Here is a 19,173-nt window from a genome sequence, read left to right as displayed (position 1 = left end):
TTGAATCCAATCTGACTGTTTGCGACCCCATGGACTGTAGCCCGCCAGGCTCCTCTGTCCATGGACTTCCCAGGCAAGAATATTGCAGTGGATTGCCATTTTCTTAATGAAAAGCTATTTGATAAGTAGGAAAAATACAACCAGGCACCTACCTATCAGGAGCCAGAAACAGGAGGTAGAGCTTCAGGTGAGCTGGTCCGTGCTGGTGATGAGGAAGAGCAGAGCTGCTCATGCAAATTATGAAGAACAACTGAGAGCTGGTTTTAACAAAGTGCTTTGTGAATTTTTATTTTGAAAAATTGCAATAGACAATCAGAACTCTGGAACTGGCTCCAGCAGAGATGTCAGGGCTTAGAGATAAAAGTTTAAATTAATAGGTGGGCTTTGTATAGGAATCCTGCAGCAGCATCTTGTTTTTCCCACTGACAGCTGCCACAGGGTCTCCACCTGTCTTATAGTCTCTTCTCGCATCTTGACACTTCCTCATTGACAGCTGGTGTGTCTGCAGCCTCCCCTTGGAGCTGGGGGGACTTTGTGTTTGCCTGACCAGTGGAACACCGCAGGAGTGACACTGTGACCCGCTCATAAAGATGCCCTGTGCCCCCCTCCTTCCAGCAGGCTCCTTGCTCTTGGAAGCCGGCCTCCACGCTGTGAGGAAGCCCAAGCAGCTCCCAGTGAGGTCCCGGTGGTGGCCACTGCCCCCGCGCGCCCAGCCAAGCCACGTGACTCCTGGTCCGCGGAGAGTCACCGCCGCCCAGCTCTGTGCACCACAGGGGTGAGAGTGACGCAAGCAACGGTTCTCCCGTGGGGCGCTGAGCCCACTCATCATGGACATGCGCAGGTGTGCGGACGCGAGTCAGGCAGGCCTGGGCTCCAGCTCTTATTCTGCCCCGCCTGGGTGCTGCTTTAGTCCCGCCACCCGTCCTGTCAGAACCCGAGCTCCCCTGGGCAGAACGTGAGGCTCATAACAGCTCTGCAGAGAGATGGCAGGGTCATTAAAAGAGCTGCCGCCTATTGATGCCTGAGGCTCTGCTGGGTCTTTCTGCTGATTGACAGTGATGCCGTTCCCCAAGATAAGGACGTTTTGTGAGCTCTCTGAAGGAAGGTCACATGGAGAACAGGTCTCTTGATGATGGGGAAGGAAAGAAGAGTGAAAAGGACAGTTGTGATGGGACAGTCAGTGGACACAGAGGGAACGAAGACCGAGGAGCTTCCTGGGATGTTCGGTGTGAAACACAGGGCGGCTCAGATCAGAAGCCAGAAAAGCATTGGTTTAGGCGGGGGCTGCACAGGGGCAGTGACCAGTGACATGTAACACAACTGTGCCCACAGAGCAGAGGGCTGGCAGCCTGCGTCCTGAAAGGGAAGCCAGAAGCAGCAGTTTGTGCTCATTTAAGGCCTTCATTTCTAAGCCATAGGATATTCTTAAGAGACGTGTGCACTGTTGTAAAGGTGTACATCACCCAGGGAGATTTCAATTTTCTCACCGTGAGTGGTCCTTCTCTTTTCACTGGAGATACATTAAGGGGAGTGTTGCTGGTCATCACCCACACAATACTGGGTTTCCCTGTGAACTCGCTTATTCTGTTTATTGCTGTCTCTGTGGATTGTTTCCCGTGTTTCATATTTGCATTTAAATTCCCGATTCCCCAGATGTCTTACCTGATTATCACTGTAGTTGCACATGTTACTTATACTCTGGTTCTAAAACGAAGAGCCACAGTACAGCTAAAGGACATGATGACTCAGAGACCAACCGCCATGTCTAGAAATAAGAGGCTTGCTATTTTAAAAAACTTTTAATTTTATATTGGAGTAGAGTTGATTTACACTGTTGTGTTAGTTTCAGGTGTACTGCAAAGTGATTTAGTTACACGAGACTGGCTACTTAATAGGTGAAAATGAACGTGTATCATTAGAAACTACAGAGGGATTCCCCATCCCTGGGTTAGTGGATCCAGTCAGTGTGCAATTAATTGGTCAGAAAATACCTACTGCTGTTATCTCAGAGTCTTTTGGCTGAAAGGGATTTCCAGTTCCTCAATTCATGAAAAATGGAGAGGGAGACTCAGACAAGGTCCCTGTGCCAAGTTGCAGTGACTTACCCACTTGCAGCGGTTCAGTGACATTGACCCAGACACGACCACGGGAAGTCCACGGTGAAAGCACAGTTTCCAACGGTCTCTTGTCTTACTTTTCTGAAGACTAAATTTTCCAAGATGAGATGCAAAGTCATTTTTAAGCCTTCACGTACAAGGTCTTTAATATTCATTCTCAAACATTTATTTAGTCCTCACATGTGCAGGGCACTGCATTAGGTGCGTCTTCTAAAATAAGCCATGTGAGGGAATGAAAGATAATTTCTGATTTAAAAAGCCAAATTATGAAAATGTAATATTTATTAGGCACTTGTAAGATAAAAGGCACTTGCTAGAGCATCACCTCTGCCAGCTTTACACCTCCGTGAAATTTCTGGTTTGCTCAAGTTGATATGGGTCTGATGCTAATGGGGACGAGGGCAGGAGTGTAATTCCTGAGAGCCTGGCGTGACGAATGTTAATTCTGGCCAATCATGTCTAACACTCGGTAAATGAGTTCTACAGTTGAGGGGAATGGGGCTGGCAGAGCTGCTGGTGGTCTGGGGACCCCCAGGACCAGTGAGGGATGTAAGAGGCGGGAAGAGGAGCTGTGCAGGGTGGGCTCCCAGAGCTTTCCCACCTGGGCACCAGGCAGCGAGGGGGCCAGGAGACGGGACTGGAACTGAGAGTGAGGCTGAGCTCATTCGGGGCAATTAACACTTCTCTTCTTCTGCGCGTTCTTTCCAGGCATAGGGAGTTTATAATGCACTCCTGCGGCCTCTACTCTCCTCCTGTCTCTGCTCCAGGAGAGGTGTCTGATTGGATGGATGTGTCCTGTCTGGTCCAGATATCCAGAAATACTATCAGTTCAGTTCAGTCACTCAGCCATGTCTGACTCTTTGAGACCCCATGGACTGCAGCACGCCAGGCCTCCCTGTCCATCACCAGTTCCTGGAGCTTGCTGAAACTCATATCCATCGAGTCGGTGATGCCATCCAACCATCTCATCCTCTGTCATCCCCTTCTCCTCCTGCCTTCAATCTTTCCCAGGATCAGGGTTTTTTCCAATGAGTCAGTTCTTCGCATCAGGTGGCCAAAGTATTGGAGCTTCAGCTTCTGCATCAGTCTTTCCAATGAATATTCAGGACTGATCTCCTTTAGGATGGACTGGTTGAATCTCCTTGCAGTCCAAGAGACTCTCAAGAATCTTCTCCAACACCACAGTTCAAAAGCATCAATATGATCACCTGCATACAAACACCAGCTCCCTCCTCCCACCCAGATTCATCAGCAGTAAAGGGGTATTCTGGCGCTGGTCAAGTTAACCAACTCAGCAAAGCTGTCATTCTGTACAAGCGACAGGAAGACACACAGACCCTCTTCTCAGCAGACTTGCCTCCGTATTGCTGGGCCTTTGCTGTTAGTTACACTTTTTTTTTGGTCTGTATAGGTCTTTGTTGCAGCGTGCAGGCTTTCTCTAGCTGTGCTGCGTGGGTTCTCTAGATGCTGTGCGTGGGCCCTCTGAGTTGTGGTGCATGGCCTGAGTAGTTACCGCACCTGGGTTTCTCTAGTTTCATTGTGGAGGCTTAGTTACTCTGAAGCATGTGGGATCTTAGTTCCCCAGTCAGGGATCAAACCTGCATCCCCTGCTTCTGAAGGTGGATTCTTAACCACTGGACCAACAGGGAAGTCCCTGGGCCTCTGCTCTTAATACTGCAATCTCCTGGAATATTTTCAGGTCGAAGTCCCAAATCCCTGGGATTTCTTATGTTCATAGACTAAACCTGTAAATTTAGCCAAGAAAAATGCGTTGGCCCAAATGTGTTTGGGCAAGTGAAGGATGTAGAATCCTCCAAACATTGCCTAAAACAACAACTGGGGCTTGTGACTTAATTTTAATTCACTATATTGTTAGGCAGGGTCTCTGTGAAGCTATGTGAACACAGGATTTTAGGCCACCAATGAAGGGAGTGAATATTTTCTTCTTCTTTCATTGTTGCTCTTGCCACTCTCTTCTGAGCTGGATTGATGTGGATAATGAAGAAACTCACCCTCCGTTTGTGAAGGCATGGAGACCCTGGGTGAGGGCAGGCGGCTTATGTGCCTGAATGAGGGTCAGGGTGAGTGCTGAATGGCCTTTGAGCCAAACTTCCGAAAGCCTGTTGTCTAGAGTCCCCTGGAGTTTCTCTATTTATTGGTTTCGGTTGCTAAGAAGTGACCATCCTCAGCATTGAGGCTGTTGCCCTTGGCTACACGTTTCTTTGTGGCCATAATCTTACATCACATGATACCAAACTGGAGCTGGAAGGCAGAGATAATGAAATGTCTTCCTGGTGTTGGCCTCTTGATATGAGGCAGCTTGTGTTAACTCACTTTCTCAATCAAAGGGAAGAGCTGACTTTAGTTTAACAACATCCTCCTCCCTGTTAAGTAGGGATTTGCTATTTGTTTTCTGAGATGTGTCAGTTAAAATCGTGTCCCCCGAATTATCTCTTTCTTGATCACTGCCCTTTCCATGGGGTTCCTGGGAGCCTGCCTGGAGGTGGTGCTGTTATGAATGTGGGTGGTTGTGCTGATCTTCTCAGCCTGGAGAAAGAAAGGCTCCATGGAGCTAGTGCCTGTTTCAAACTATGTGTATTTTTGTCCCCTCACTGCCCCTCCCATCTCCCTGCCCATCGATTCCACAGATTAGATAGTCACATTCAAGGTAGCTGTTGAGTGGATTTGTTTTCCTTTTAAAAAAAAATCTTTTAATGAGTTTGTACAATATTGCTTCTGTTTTATGTCTTGGTTTTTCTGCCTGTGGGATCTTAGTTTCCTAACTAGGGATCAAACCTGTACTCCCTGTGTTGGAAAATGAAGTCTTAACCACTGGGCTGCCGGGGACATCCCTGAGTGCATTTCTAGTTTGAATTTCATTAGCCATCCTCTGGCTCCTTGACTCCTTGATCCTTCCTTTGTTTGTATCTCATCACCCATTGCGAGAGGAATCTTCAGGTTTTGGTATTTATTTTCAACACAGACACCCTCTGAATTTAAGGAACTTCCGGAGGTGCACCAATAAAATGCTGGGGAGGGGGTGTTTTTCTGTGTCTTATACGCTGAATCCATTTGCAACTTTTTGTCTCTCAAGGCAGTTCTAAACGCGCCCCATGTCTGCTGCTGTTTGAAAAGGCTGTAAAATTCAAGCTACGTGATTATGAATACTATGAAAAAGGTTTTGACAACTTTTGATGGGATTTAATTCAAGTTAAACTCCTCTCATTCAAAATAATAAGCATAATGTTACTTATTATGCAGATGAGGCAGCGAGGCAGATGTTTGTCATCTCAGCACATTCACTGGGGATTAATAAGTACACAAGCTGCGGGGTTGGGGCGGGGGGCCTGGGTTCAACCTGGGAGTTTGAAAAAGGGCTGAGGAAGGGTGATGACTCTGGAGCTGCTCTGTCCAGTAAAGGGAGTGGGGGTGGGGGGTGGGCAGCAACCACAGGAGGCCATTTACGTTTAGAGCAATCAAATGAACTCCAGTGGAAACAGTTTCCCGGTCACGAGGGCCATCCTGGAGGCGCAGTGGCCAGTGGCAGCCTATCGAAGAGCGCAGACACAGCATGTTTCTGTCGCTGCTCGAAGTCCTGCTGAACAGCACTGCCAACCACAGGGTCGTTAGAACAGCCAGGGATGCTTGTGGATTTCTCTCCTCAATGGGAACTTTACCTGAAAGCTTCTGGGCATATGTGACGATCTGTGAAGAGCCAAGTGGGAAGGAATTACCATCAGTTTGTAGCTATTGGCATGCCATCCCCATGGCCCATGGGCTACACTAGAGCTGTGCTTCTCAAACCTGAGATGTGCGGAGGCACCACTTGGAGAGCTTAGAGTGCAGAGACTGACCCAGGGCTGACCCAGGACTGACTGGGCTGGAGTGGTGCCTGAGAGTCAGCATTCTTATCCATCCCCTGGAGATGCTACTGCCTTGGTCTTGGAAATGACAATTGAAGAAGCACAGATCGACATCACTGATTCCCAGTCCTGGCTGCATGTCATAATCAGCTGGGGTCCAAACACCCCTGAGACCTAGAACTCAACCCCAGAGGTTCTATTTTAACTTGTCTGGGGTATAATCTAGTCACTGAAGACTTTAAGAAAGCTCGCCAACTGATTAAAATTTGAGAACCGTTGATGGAAGTAAAGCAAGTCTATTAGGTCTGAGGACCAGAAACACTGGCCTCATCTGGAAGTTTGTTAGAGATGCAGATTCTTAGGCGCCCATCCTACTGAGTTCTAATCTGCCTTCCAGGGACATATGCCTGGTAATTTCATGTACATTACAGGTGAGAACACTGTTCCAGGTAGCCTTTAAAAGTAACCATTTATTGATCTGTGTACATGTGCTTTAAAAAAGTGTTTTTAAAGCAATAAGCGTTAATTTCTAAAAATATTGTGGCATATAATTTAGTCCATTTGCACACCTAATTATTGTAGCTTTGACTGTCATGGCACAGGCACCAACAGTGGTTTCTGCCTGCATTGTAACAGAAGGTATCAGTCAATAATACCAGCAGAGTGGACACTGGACTTCCACGTCTGAAGTCAAGAATTAACCAAGTTTTTAAGGACTAAGTTCCACAAGTTTGCATTTAACGGTTATTCAAGGTAAAGTAGAAGTCCCCTTTCAGGTTAGTTCATTTTTTGATTTTAGAAAAGTATACACTTCTAATTCATTACCAGAGATATATAGCATAGGTTCATTTTTATTTGATGTAATTTTTCATCATGAAACATTCAGGTCTCAGATCCTTGGTGGTGAGGGGAGAGTAAGAAGGGACTGTAATGTCTTGACCAAAACAAAACTGCATCTCATATTGTGTTTTTCTTTCCAAGTGGTATTTTAGAGGAACAGTGCTAAAGAATTATAAAGGAGAAAGGCCAACTATGCTGTGTGTTAGATCAGAGCTTCTCCAACTTGATTGGTAGGGACTGTGGTAAGGATCACTTGAAGAAGTTGTGTTAAAATGTAGACCCTGATGCTGTCAGCCTAGGACCGGGCCTGAGACCCAGTATTTCAAACAGTACAGGTGGTGGGACGCTGCTTGTCTGTTGATGACATTTTGAGTAACAAAAGACTAGATGACTCTTCAGGACACCTTCTTGTAAATCTCATTTCAGTGATTCAAAAAATCAAGTGGTCTGGTATAAATAATCATAATGGTGATTTTGTTGAAAGTGCTGATTTGCTCACTAGAATCATCCAAAAGAAAGATACCAAAAGGTCAGAATTATTCATAGCTCCATCATTAATAGAAAGCTTGTGGGGAAGTGAAGTCATTTAAGGCAAAAGCAAAATAGTAACATAAATACCTCAGATGACTACCAGGGCAAAATTTTCAAAATGTTGCAAGCTGTCTGCAAGCTTGAAGTAGCAATTTACATGCATAATTAGGTGCAATCAACAGTTTTGAAATGTAATATATTTTCTGAGCCCGTATTTACTTATGACAGACGCAAAAAAAAAAAAAAATCTGTGTCCCCCAAAAAATAGAAGGGCAGAGAAAGGAAAAATATTTGCCTTTAACAATGGGAGGCTGTACAAGCACTTGCCTAAATCTAGAACAAATTCAGTCGAAGTATTGTATCTTTGTTTTGATTTGCTCTTCATTGAAGTTCACAAACATATTTTGGAAGTAACAAGCATGGAAGAATAATAACCTTCCAGCCAGTTATTCCAGCTCCTGTTGGAACTGACATATAAATTTTTATTTCTACAACGTAAAAGGAAAATCTGTCAAATTTAGAACTTTGTTGCACAGAATACCACTGACTTTCTTCCTGCCTTCAGAAGGGGCTTCATTCTTTGAAGATCCTAAATATCTTTTAGAATAATTTATAGAAAAAAGATTAATTAAACTGGCAATTTCTTCTTCCTAAATCAAGATCCTCAGAGGATTGCTCGTGGTGAATTTCTATCATCTTACTATTTTCAGTAAAACAGGCACTGAGTGTTCCCTATGCCCTAAGGCACTTTGCTAAGCACTTTACACAGATCATCTAATTTACCATTATAAAAATACTGCAAGGATTGATTGATTACAATGTACTGGGGAGGAAAGGGAGAGTGACTTCTTTAAAGGCAGAAGCTCTATATTTTCTTGGCTGGCACATTATCGCATGAGAGGTCATAATGTCACTTAAAAAGTATAGCGAATGTCAGACTTAAGCAAGCTCGTGTTATTTTGAACAAACTCCCAATTTAGAAAATGAGCTTGAAATCTAATTTTTCATAATTCTGAAGAAAAAGAATAATTTCACCCCTAAACTTTTCTTTTCAAACGCCCGTTCACATTGCATTATCCAGATTGACGGTGTGCGCTGATTAAAGGAGCAGTTGGCAACCCACTCCAGTATTCTTGCCTGGAAAATCCCATGGACAGAGGAACGTGACAGGCCACAGTTCATGGGGTCGCAGAGAGTCCGACATGACTGAGGAACTTCACTTCACTAACTTCTATCAATTGCACTGAGGGATAAGACATAATATGTCCTTGTGTAACTGCCACTATTTGGGCGGTATGTCTTGAAATTGTCAAAGTTGTCTTTAAGTAATGCAAAGCAGTCACAAGACCGCTTTCCAGTTTCAGGAGGCGAGCAGTCTGTGATACATCATATAGGCGGTGGGGGTGGTGGGGGAAGCTAAGCTCTACTTAGAAAGGCACGGAGAGTTCATTATCTGCTGATCCATGTGGGGGCATTATGGAACTCAAAGCCCAGAACAATAGCTCTATTTACTATTAAACAGCTTCTTAATAATCCTCTACTTCTCTCCACAGCTTCTGGAAGGTCCCTTCTGGGCGTGCAGAGTCGCCTTGGCCTTGGCAGTTCCTGCGGAGTTGTAAACTGCTCCCCAGGACCAAGGAGCGTTAGTGTAGAAGTCGTCCTAATCAGCCGACTGTCGGTGAGCCCCGCTCTAAGAATTCCTAAGAATAGCCTTGTCCTCCCCATCCGTCTCTCTGGATTTACAGATGCAGGCCACCGCCCGGCCCGGGGTCCCCGCCCCTCGGCGTATCCCTGCCTGGAGACGGGCGCCCTTCCAGTGCAGAGGGGTGACTGCAAGCTGGCGCCCACGGGGGGCACCTGGCGGCCAATGCCCGGCCGCGACCCCTCGCCTCTCTCTCCGCACTCCCCCAGCCCCCGCTACCCTCCCATCGCCCACCCCTCCGCTGCAGACCTTTACGTGGAACTCAGGCTAGCCGCCGGACTCGCGTCCTCGCCCTGGGCGCGGGACCTCACCCCTTGCGGGTGCCGCCCGCGACCCCGAGGCGAGGGTAGGTGGACTGCCGCCTGGCCTCTGCCACCGCCTGCCGGTCCTCGCCCTCCGGCGCTGAGGGCGGCTTGGGGCCACGGGAGCGCGGGGATGCTCTGTGCGCGTGGGAGGGGTGATCCTGGGGACACGCACGGCCGCGGGAGGGAGCGAGGGAGGGGCCCAGGCCGCCGTGGCGGCGGGGGTCACCAGGGGTTGGGGTGGGGGGCCCTGGCCGCCAGCCCCCCCCCCCCCCCGCCGACTCCCCTCCTCCCAGGGCTCCGCCGTCGCCCGGCACAGGTCGCCCAGCCCTGCCTGCCTCGCCCGGAGAGGGCGGGGTGAGGGGTCGGAGCCTGGTCGGCGGGCGGGGCTGGTGGGTTTCACTTACACCTGAGCGGCCCCTCTCCTGTCAGTTTCGCCAGCAGGTCCCGGAGACGTGCTTGTTCTTCCAGTAACTTTGTTCCGAGGCGGAGGGGAGGGGAGACGCCGAGCGGCCCCCGGAGAGGCTGGAAAGCGTCGAGGATCTGGAGGCCGGGCTGGGCGCGCGGCTGGGAGGCGTCGCCACCGCCGGGATGCGCTCGGCTTAGCGGGACTGCCGGGGGCGCCCGAAGGCCACCACTCCGAGGACGCGCAGCCCCCCGCTGCTCGCGCTCCCCGGGCCGGCGCTGCCGGTGCCCGAGCCAAGCAGCGAGCAGCGCTGCGGGGCGCGCGGGCGAAGGCTGGCGGGAGGGAGGGCGCGCAAGAGGCGGCCCCTCCTCGGCGAGCCATGCGTGCCGCGGGCAGCTAAGCCGCCGCCGGGCGCCGCTGCCAAGTCTGCGCTCCGCTTTTGTCTTGCCCTCCAGTGAATGGGAAGATGGAGATGGATGTGGAGGGAGTTTCTCCGCGCCCGGAGCCCATCCCCCGCTCCCAGGGGGCTGGAGGAGCCTGCCAGGCGCCGTCACAGCCGCCCCAGCCCCAACCCCAGCCGCTGCCTCCGCAGCATCCGGCTCCGGATGAACCGCCCGGCGAGAGTGCCGGCGCAGAGGACAGCGACGATCCCGAGGCGAGACCCAGCGGCGACAAGGGCGAGAGCAAGGTAGGTCCCCGCGTTGGCGCTGTGACACCTTGTGAACAAAACCAAGACGCTCTGGTAATAGCTGTCACTTTAACCCCTCCACTCCCCCACCCCCTCTCTCGTCCAGGTGGGGGTGGCAGTGGGGGTTGCAGATGTGGGGAAGGTGTGAGATGATGTGGGATCAGTGGGTGAGAGTGACTTTCTGACCTGGAAGGCGTGTGCAAAGTCCGTCCTGGTTTCCGTCGTCAAGTGTTTGTGCAGAGAAAAGTCTCCTGGTCCAGGCGATGCGATGCCAGGCAGGGCGCAGCATCCCGGGAGAGCGGGGTTGAGGACCGGTGCTCCCCCACACCGTGTAGCCAAGGCTTGTGCGGATGATGTAGGTCAAAGCGAAGCGTGTTTTCTGGAGCTGCCAAGTGCTTCCGAGACTCCTTGTAGGGAGGTGACATCAACCTAAAGATGACAACGGTGGGAGCAAAGTTTGGCTCTTCTGCAGAAGGGAGAGCTCTGCCTCACCCAGCTCCAAGCTAGAGGTCCTGCTTTGCTCCTCCCCTGGCATCCTCGTGCCTGGGAAGGGCAGGGACCAGGGGCCTGGCGGCAGGTGAGCCCTGGACACCTTTTGTAGCCCTGCTGTGTCATTGTAGACCCGAGGATAGAGGCTACTGACTGTGGAGTGAGGAGCTCCTCAGGTAATTGGGTTCCAGGAAGAAATGGCTCAAATGCTTTTCTCTGGTGCTGATGTTTTTTCCTGTTGAAAACATTGTAAGGGAGAGAAAGTGGCATAGAAAATAATGCCTTGGGTTAACGTTCTTAGAGTGTAGTTCCAACTTGGTCCCTGAGCAGGGTGTTCTTTCTCCGTGCACACTTGGAGTTGAGTTTTGTGAATGCTGGTGTCGGCCAGTCATGTCTCGGCAAAGTCTGTACATGTGTTTCTTAATACATTTTGAAAGTGGCTGCGAATGTTGGGGAAAAGTTGGTTCAACAAATTAGAATATTGGAACCAAAGAGGAGTCAGTGGAAATACTTTCTAACTGTGGCTCACTTGAGGAAGTGTTCAAGAAAACAGCCCCTGTTCCTGGTGAGAAAAGAACTCAAGTCATGATGTGTTCCTCCTTGGAGATTGCCTGGGCTTCGGTTGCACCTTTCCGAAGGTGTGAGTGGACTAAACAACATCCAAAATATGCTGGGATCACATTGGATGATGCCTCTCTGTACTTGGAGACTGGCTCCCCTTTACAGGGTTTTATTTGCACATCTTCAAAATTTTGTTTTGCATTTGGATTACTGAGCTAAGGCTTGAGATTGTGGTTTATCTAGGAAAATCTATATTGTAACTTAACATGACATTCTCCCAAGGAACTGGCATTTGAACACACTCTAGACTGGGCAAGGGTGATGCGTATAGGAGTTACATTGCAGAACTATGAGGAATTTTAATATTCTAATGTCCTCAGCTTTTCAGTCACATTTGATTTGATGAATCTCTAATTCTGTCATGACTGCGTATTTACCACATGAAATGACTGTGCTCAGTTTCATGAAATAACCATAACTGAGCAGCGTGTTATCTAATTGAACTGTAAGTCTCTTTTACAAAATAGATGTGGGCAGTCATTAAAATATACAGCCTGTGTTGCCATTTCCACGTTGCTGGTTCATATGCCCTGAGCATGAGAAATTCCTGCCATCAGCAAAAAATCCCTGTTTATTTGTTTCCCTCTGATGCGCCATGCAAGCTGTATGATGTTCTGCGGGTTGTGGGGACTGAGGAAGCCCATGCATGATATATGCTAGAGTAGGTGGAGAGAGGACGGAAAGTGGGTTGATTACGTGTCACTAATTAGCATGTGCAGAAATTTGAGTATTCCACTGATGTGACTGACTTTCTGTATGTCTGCAATTTCTTGTGGTGGAAACAAATACTCTTTTTTTTTTGCCTCCAGGTGTTTGCCTTAAAAAATCATGTTGCCATCCTTCTCTTTACCCAGAAATCAGCTGAGTTAACCCAGATAATCGCTATTATCTGCTACTCTCCTACCAGTCCTTCTAAGATCTGAGGATGGTGGCTGTGTCTCAGACTTTAATAATGAACTCTTTCTGTCTTTGATGTCTACTAAGGCAGGTTATACATTGATTTTTCTTAGCAAATCCTGGTTTCATTAGCGGGAAGCATTTTTGGGTGTCTGATCAAATTATTCTGCTAAGATATAAATGGAAGACAAACTAGGATAAAGTGGAATGTGGTAGCTGCTTGGGGTGAAACTGGGGAGACAATCACAGTAGGATTTAAACACAGTAATGTACAAATATAATGTATTGGATGCTTATTTTTGCTTCTTGTTCATGAGTGTAATAAATGAATTTTGAATACTGTATTATTTATTTTAAATCTTCCCCCACCCCCAAAGTGCAGGGCATTTATTTCAAGATCCTGGTTTGGGGCCATGCTTTTATTTTCTCCCGAGTTTACCCCAGTTGTCTTCTTGGAAAAGAAGTCAGAGCTTCATGCCAGACCTGCTTGTCTCCGAAATTGCAGGTTCAGGTCATACGTCCGCTGAAAGTCTCTGAAATAGGAAGGAAGGTTAGAAAACTGGATCAGTCTAGGGATTTTTTGCACCAGAGTTCATGACGTGACGGGTGCCTTCTGCCTCTAGAATAACAAGGCCCGATTCCTCTCTAGCAGCTGCTCTTCAGGGAGATGCCGTGGCAGCTGCCTGCTGTGTAGGCTCTGACTCCACGCACTGGGGAGGACCCCAAATCAGCCAGTCCCCTGGGCTTGAAGGCAGGCTTACCTTGAGCCCTGGAAAAGGCAGTCTCCTCTTCTGGTGATGACGTCCAGAGATAAAGTGGCGACCCCTGTGGGCGCCTAGGGAGAGGTTTCCTCAGTCATCACCTCCAGAACCTCTTCCTCGTGTTTGAAAGGAGTTTCCCTCACCTGGGCAGGCTCTTTTCTTCCAGTCTTGCAGACGAAGATTAAGCAGTCTCTCTCTTTGAGCCAGAGACCTCCAGGTCCTTGAAAGTGTTCTCAACTCTGGATGGGACCATTCTCGAAACTTTCTTGGAGAGTTTCCTTAGGCTATCACGTTCCATTCCTTCAGTGGCTTTTAAAACCTTTCTGAAATGCTTTGCTTGTGCTCAGTAACTTTCAGATAGGTATTTCCCAAACTTTGTTTGGAAAAGTTTCTTGAAAATGTCCTTGTATTGAGGGCTAACCCCCCCGGGTTTCTTACTCCATCCGTGTTACCAAGTTGCTTTCACAAATGTGTGGGTTCTTCCACTGGCCCCAGGGGAGCCGCGTAAATGATCCTTTCTTGCTGCTTTGGCTTCATGCATTCCTCTCTTCTTCCACACACACAAACCATTTACTGTGATGTTCTGTATAGAAGTGTGTATTTATGGCACTGCTATGAGATATCCTGACCAAACTCTTACGTGTTCAGCTCTCATTAAAGGCTTGGTGTGCAGGAAACGTTATTCTTGTAATTTGGACTGGAGAGATCCATGCTATTGCTCCCAGTGATACTTCGCTGATGGACATAACCCAAGATACTCACCGTCCTGCATCCCATCAGTGACACTGACCTAAATCGTCAGTCTCACAGAGGATGCTGTCGGGAGTCTGTGATCCGGTCCATTTTTTAGAGCCTTTTGTTTTGAAATAATTTATAGGAAAGTTGCAGAGATAAGACCAGGAGTTCCCTGTACCAATCTTCCCTAATGTTCATATCCTACTTAATCATGACCTGTATATTACAATAAAGAAATTAACATGAGTGCGATACTGTTAGCTAATTTCATCCAGTTTTGTTGAACGAATGTGTAACATGTCGGTGTTTTCCATTCTAGCCTCCTAGGGCTTGAGACTTTTTTTTTAACAGTTGAAAGTTTCTTTGAAGGGGTATTTAGGATCTAGATTTAGCCTCAGCTTAACCGTTTGCCCTGTTCCCGGCAGGGAGGATCAGCTCCTAGAGTCCTAGACGGAGGTCCCTGGGCTCTGCACCGCATTGCCCTGAGCCCTGTGGGAGTTACAACTTTGGCAAAGCTCTTGAGTGATGTGAACTTGTGGGGAGTGATAGTCTGCTTCTCTATTTTGTCCTGAAAAGCATTCCTGCTCCTGGTAAGACAGGGTTTGTCAGTACACAGAGGACAGCAGAGTCTCAAGTGGCAAGTTGAGAAGAGGCAATTGATAAAATCAGGACAGTTCACTCTGATGTTTAACCCCGTGGGTGTTTGCTCCTGGCAAGAAAAGTAGTGGAAGCCTTCTCTTTTCTGCCTTGTGCCCGCCAGGAGAACTCTGATTTCAAGCACAGGAGCAGAAACCTGCCCATATTAGACAGGATACCACTGTGATCATTGTGGGCTTTCTGATGAAGATTGAAATCACAGACCACATTTGATCTTGGCTCTGTCTTTCACTAGCTACTAACCTCAGAGAAGATCCTACTTTTTAATCATTAAAAAAAAATTGTATTTATTTATTTTATTTTGGCTGCATTGGGTCTTAAGTTGTGACATATGGAATCTAGTTCCCTTACCAGGGATGGGACTGTGACCTCTGGCATTGGGAACATGTAGTCTTAGCCACCGGACCACCAGGGAAGCTCTCAATCCTACCCTTTTTAAATCTGTCTCTTCATCTTTAAAATAGGGTAATAATAGTGCCCACACTGATGGTTACTGTATGGGTTAAATGAGATAAAACATGTAAAGTTCTTGTTCAGTGCATCATAGCTACTGATTGCTCAGCAGTTATTATGGTGATTATTATTGCTGTTGTGGTCCATGGATCTGAAGAGGAGAAGAAGGAATTGGGGCCAAGTTCATCTAGAGTTTTTGGTTTCCCAAAGGGTTGTGGGACTGGAAATGATACAGACACACTGTTCTACAATCACACTGGTTTCTGACTTTGTGGATCTTGGGGTATTCCCCAGTCTTTTCCTGGTGGGCAGGACTTTGAAAGGAAATATCCGTTATCCTGTTTTGTCAACAGACTGTGAGTCTTTCATCAGGAAAGCCAAGGAGGACCAGGAGCGATGATCCCGGCTCCTAGCCCAGGTCCCAGGGGTACATGCAAGACAGTAATAGAGCAAGTATGTTGCTTGGCTTTTACTCATTACATTTGTGGTTTCTTAGAAGTAGGTGGCAAATTTTAAGGCTTAAAGAAATAATTGAGATGAAAAGTTATACCTTTTAGGACTCTTTGATTGCCAGCAACAGAAACTGACTTTAATTTGAACAAAAAGATATTTTATGGTAAGATTGCAAGATAATCAGGGGATCAAAGTAAAAGTGATAAAACTGATTTTGGGGAAATCCTGAAGCCAGGGACTCTCAGAAGCTCCAAGTAATAGAGGATGATGAATAGTCTCCTGAGGGCACAGACATAAGAAGAGTAAGTTCCAACTTTTTTTTTTCCTTTCTGTTACTCTGATGAGCAGAAACCATGGAAAGCTGTCTAACAGGCCTTCCTCAGGTCAGATATCAGCTTCTCTGGGAGAGTGGGTATCCATATAAGAGGTTCTGGTAAATTGTGTCCTTTGGAAGGGGTAGAGTTCATGGGGTAAAAATCAAGGTACTGTTACCTGACCCAGAGGAATGGACATGAGAGACAAGACAACCAGTGTAACTTCTCTTTGGGCAGAGAGTTGTGGGGAGGGAAAGGGGCAGGAAGAGAAGGGAAAAAAAGAGAGAAATAGAGGGAAAGAGAAAAAGAGAGCCAGACAGAGACAGACAGTGAGCTTATCCAAGAACCTGGAATTGTTTTTTGCATTGATTTCCTAAACTCCAATACTTCGGCCAACTGATGCAAAGAACTGACTCATTTTAAAAGACCCTAATGCTGGGAGAGATTGAGGGCAGGAGGAGAAGGGGGTGACAGAAGATGAGATGGTTGGGTGGGTGGCACCACCCACTCAATGGACATGAATTTGAGCAAACTCTGGAAGATAGTGAAGGACAGGGAAGCCTGGCTGGCTGCAGTCCATGGGGTCACAAAGAGTTGGACACGACTTAGCGACTGAACAAGAACAATTTGAAAAGAAAATACAGAGAAAATGTTGCAATTTGTTGCTTACATACAGGAAGAGGGGGGCAGAGGACTTGCCCCTGATTCTGATTTGCCATATGAGACCCCGAGAATTAGGAAACTTGATTGCAATGGGTGGCCTCCCACGTTTTTCCAGGTGGAAATTTGAGGCCCATAACAAGCGACTTGCCCAAGCACAGAGCTGGCACTTGAAGACCCTCTAGTCTAAGACATGGCATCTGCTTCTGAAATTCAGAATTCTTAGTTTTCTCCACTAATAAAATGAAATTAATGATGCATTTCCCATCTGCTGAGCAGATAATCTGAGGATGAATGTGATGTAGCCCTGATGTTTTAAAACGTAGACCTGCCAAGGAACTCTCATCTCTACTAGAGTGAATATATTATCATGTTTTCGTCTGCCCTCAAGTTAAAGCAGGTTGGTTTCCTGCTCAAATCCCTACAGCTTTCTCTTTGACTTAGAACTACGTGTCCTGGTCTCTCTGTCCTCACATCTGGACCTTAGTTCCTGCAGGAGGAGGCACCCTGGACTGTGTGTTTCTCACTGTTGTGGCAGATGTGACGGAGAGCTGTTCACTCCTGGGCGCACTCACTGTTCCAGCACCAGGCCTGGCACACAGTGGGTACCCAGCAAATAGCCGTCTGTGACTCCTGACTGGGCGTGTCCATTCAGCACATCAGGCCCTTCCTTAGATGCTGGGATTGCAAAACTGAAAGAGAGAAAGCCATAGCTGCACAGAGGCAACACACCTGTCCCCAGCCCCTGATGCTCCGAGGAGCTGAGTGTCAGCAGAGAGGCGAGAACAGGACCCTCCGTGACAGGCTGCGTGGAGCGCAGTCTCGGAGGCGAAGCAATGCGGGAAATATAGGAATGGTGTCCACTGTCAGAAGGGCTGAGAAAGGGTCAGAAACTCTGCACAGGATCTGTGGAGGCATAGCTGGAGGTGGGTTTCTCATGGAGGCCCGTGATGGCAGTGGAAAGTTGGGATGCCCTCTGGTTAAGAGTGAGTTGAGAGTGCACGCTTGACCCTGTCTCCCTCCCCGAGGCGGGAATTTAATGGATCCATTCATTGGAAGGAACAGAGGAGACAGAATTAACTCCAGTTTATTGCTTGACAGGGGCTTCCCTGGTGGCTCAGACGGTAAAGAATCTGCTTGCAGTGTGGGAGGCCTGGATTTGATCCCTGGGTTGGGAAGAATCCCCCTGGAGAAGGGAACAGCTACCCACTCCAGTGTTCTGGCCTGGAGAATTCCATAGACTGTACAGTCCATGGAGTGGCAAAGTTGGCCATGACTGAGCGACTTTCACTAAGGAGAGGACAGTGCATCATTGCCTGAATAGAAGATATAGCACAAGAGCCATTAATAATAAATGGAATTTGCTTCAGAACAGAGTAGCCTTTCTTGGGAAGGAATAGGTAGAGGCTTCCCCCAGCACAGTCCCCAGCCCCCCAGCCTCGGCTCTCAGGTCCGCCCCCTGGCCTTACTGTCTGCACCCTTTGTGGCCCTCTGTGCCCTGGTGCTCGGGGACTGGGTACTGCTGGCATGCACGGGTGGTGGCCTGTGCTCGCAGAGGAGGTGCTTTTACTGAGATCCTTTTCTCCTGGTGCAGTTTTGGTGCAGTTAAATCGGTGGGAAGGGGGTCCGTCTTCTTAGAGCAGGACATTGTCTTATGCATTTTTAAAGGTTTCTTAAGCCGAGGTAGAAACATTCCTGAGGGCATGGTGGGTGCAGCCACTCTACCGGCTCCTTTTTCACAAGTGAGGCCATTCCACACATCATGAAGATAATGCGTTGCCCTATCTGACCAAGTAGCTGGGTGGAAGGAGACTGTGAGACACCGACCAGTGAGTGGCCTGTTTTCTTGGTTTGCTCTCCCAGTAACTGAAGGCCCAGGTCGTGTCCCTTCACCAAAACCGGTGGCAGGTTGGCCCACCCGTCCTTCCCAGGCTCCCATCTCACCCTTTCCCCAGGCTTGCATTCTCCCGCCGCAGGTCAGATCCCCTATGTTTCACAATCTACTTTTTTTCCTAAAGAAATATGTATTTTTGTATGATTTTTCTGGAAGTGATCTGGGTTTTGAACATTGATCTACTTTTGGGTGCCCTGGGTCTGCATTGCGTGGAGTTCCCCTAGTTGCCGTGAGTCAGGGCTGCTCTCTGGTTGTGGTGTGCAGGCTTCTCATCGAGGAGGCTCCTCTCGCTGTGGAGCGCAGTCTCTAGAGCGTGCGGGCGTCCGCAGTTGCGGCTCGTGGGCTCAGTAGCTGTGGTGCATGAGCTCCGTTGCCACGCAGCCTGTGGAATCTTCCTGGCCCAGCGAGCAAACCCATGTCCCTTGCATCGGCAGGCAGATTCTTAACCACTGGACCAGCAGAGAAGTCTTACTTTATAGACAGTAAAATTCACCCTTTTACAGTGTACAGCTCAATGAGTTTTGACACGTTACATCTGTGAGGGGCTTCCCAGGTGGTACTAGTGGTAACCTACCTGCCAATGCAGGAGACTCAAGAGACTTGGGTTTGATCCCGGGGATGGGAAGAGCCCTTGGGGTAGGAAATGCACCCACTCTAGTGTTCTTGCCTAGAAAATTTCACAGACAGAGGAGTCTGGCAGGCTATGGTCCATGGGGTCACAAAGAGGCAGACGCGACTGAGCAACCGAGTACGTATGCCCACACACACACACACACACACTCTCTCTCTC

General features: G+C 48.2%; 1 long non-coding RNA gene across 1 annotated transcript; it reads right to left on the bottom strand.

The window, feature by feature from the left end:
* Positions 1-3,508: 3,508 nt before the first annotated feature.
* Positions 3,509-8,485, bottom strand: LOC120867886. The gene is made up of 2 exons (XR_005722055.1): positions 5,922-8,485; positions 3,509-5,822 (listed from the first exon to the last, which is right to left on the bottom strand). It is a non-coding gene; the product is annotated as an uncharacterized LOC120867886 (long non-coding RNA).
* Between the last annotated feature and the right edge of the window lie 10,688 nt (positions 8,486-19,173).

This window comes from Oryx dammah, unplaced genomic scaffold (genome assembly GCF_014754425.2).
Source record: "Oryx dammah isolate SB20612 unplaced genomic scaffold, SCBI_Odam_1.1 HiC_scaffold_9, whole genome shotgun sequence".
Classification (NCBI taxonomy): Eukaryota; Metazoa; Chordata; class Mammalia; order Artiodactyla; family Bovidae; genus Oryx; species Oryx dammah.
The sequence above is the reverse complement of the archived record's forward strand: the minus strand, read 5'-3'. Positions and strand labels throughout refer to the sequence as shown.